This window comes from Procambarus clarkii, chromosome 58, assembly GCF_040958095.1.
Source record: "Procambarus clarkii isolate CNS0578487 chromosome 58, FALCON_Pclarkii_2.0, whole genome shotgun sequence".
Classification (NCBI taxonomy): domain Eukaryota; kingdom Metazoa; phylum Arthropoda; class Malacostraca; order Decapoda; family Cambaridae; genus Procambarus; species Procambarus clarkii.
The window spans coordinates 30,032,139-30,034,487 of NC_091207.1; positions in this window are offsets into that span (position 1 = coordinate 30,032,139).

The following is a 2,349-nucleotide window of genomic DNA, read 5'->3' on the forward strand; positions in this document are numbered from 1 at the left end:
ACCTGAAGACAGCACACTCCTAGGAGCTCCCCTGGGGTTGAAAGCCATCGATGAGGTCCTTGATAAGAAAATCGCCGACCTTAAGAGGATGGATGGGAGGATTGAGGATATTGATGCTCATGATGCACTCTACCTCATCACCAGATGTCTGTCCCTCCCCAGGTTAACCTACTTTCTGAGGTGTTCACCATCTTACAGCAGCCAAAAACTAAGTGAGTATGACCGGTTACTGAAAGCAATGCTAGAAAAAGCCCTTAACCTCTCTCTCGATGACCTACAGTGGAAACAAGCCTCTCTTCCCATAAGACTTGGGGGCCTCGGAGTTCGAACAGCAACGCAAATCGCTGTTCCAGCCTTCCTGTCCTCCTTATCAGCATCCGACGACCTTGTGAAGGAAATTCTACCTGCCCACTTACATCAGCTGGCAGGTGTACATGATCCCAATTTTACACGCTGTGCCACAGAGTGGGCCTCTCGTGCAGGCCAATCACCTCAACCACCATCCCCAAAAGCCCACAAGCAATCCAGCTGGGATGGTCCCATTGTAGACCAAGTTGCTGCAAAGTGCCTGGGTGCTGCAACAACACAACACGACATTGCTCGCCTCCCAGCAGTAGCAGCACCACATGCAGGGGATTTCCTGTTAGCAACCCCATTGTCGGCAACTGGCACGCGTCTCACACCACACGCCCTCCGAATTGCTGTGGCCCTCCGCCTTGCTGCCCCAATCCACACCAGATATAGGTGTATTTGCGGTGAGGTGGTGGCTGACAGGTACGGCCACCATGGCCTACTCTGCCAAAGCACAGGGGGATGGCACTCGAGGCACAGTGAAGTTAACGACATCATCAAGAGGAGCCTCACCACAGCTGGATGCCTAGCTGAAAGAGAGCCCCGTTACCTAACGCCCCGTAACTCTGATGCTCTTATTGGTCGCCCGGATGGTATCACAGTGAACCCCTGGAAGAATGGCAAGCAGTTGGTATGGGACTACACGTGCGTATCAACCCTGGCTAACACCTACATTAACCTCAGTGTTGCACAACCAGGTGGCACTGCCACCCACAGGGAAGCAGCCAAATCCCGTAAGTATAGAGAACTGGATCACCACTACAAGTTTGTCCCCATTGCTTCTGAGACACTCGGCGCCTGGGGTAAAAGTGCTACCAGTTTTTTGAAGGAACTGGGTTCTAGGCTCATTGAAACAACAAGGGACCCGAGAGCTGCAAGCTTTCTTTTCCAGCGCCTCAGTGTGGCGATACAGAGGGGAAATGCGCACTGCATCCAGGGTTCCTGCCCGCCATCTGAGGAGCTGGAGGAACTCGACAACCTATGATAACCATCTTTGTAACCCATATGTAACTCCTTTTTTGTAACAAAGTTCAAATAAAGTAAATATATATGTGTACATACAAAAGAATGGGGGTGGTAGGAGAAGATAATATTAGTGTTCAGTGAGAAACCACAAGGTCTCCTCTGAATACTTTTTATTTTCTTCTCCGAGGCTATGGTCCCCACATTGGCACCAGAGGTGGTACCCTCACAAATATATATATACATATTTATATATATATATATATATTATATATATATATATATATATATATATATTATATATATATATATATATATATATATATATACACCTGTGACAGGCAAAATCGTGTTTTTCTTTAAAAACAGCACCATCTGTTGCATATAGGAGCAACACACACTATACTAAATATGTTACGATTTCATTTCATTTTTTCCAATAGCATTGATAAATTGAATTTTTCTAGATTTCAATTTATTTTCATTTTGATTTAATTATTTTGTGACATGGCATTGAAACTGAGCTGTGTTGCTTACCATACCATTCATTTTGTAAGTATACGTATAGATGCCACACCTGTAACAGGTAAAAATTTTTTTTTAATTAACAGTGTCCTCTGTTGCACCTAGGAGCAACACACGCTACACTAAATATGTTACAATTACATTTCAATATTTACGATTTCATTGATAAATGGAATTTTCCTAGATTTCAATTTATTTTCATTTGAATTTAATTATTTTGTGTGAAATTGCGTTGGAATTGATTTGTGTTGTTTACCATACAATTCATTTTGTGAGTACAGATTATTTTTTTTACTTCTTTGTTTTTCATTACGTTTTCTAAACTGTTTTTCTCATATTTCAGTGATAGGAACATCAGATCATTTGATGCTCCCAATATTCTGATGGGAACATTTGATCATTTGTGGGAACATCAGATCATTTGGGAATGCATCAGATGAGGGAGTGGGGAATGATGGGGAGACGAGGGGACGGGACGGATGCATGGTGGGAGAGGACGAGAGGGACGGG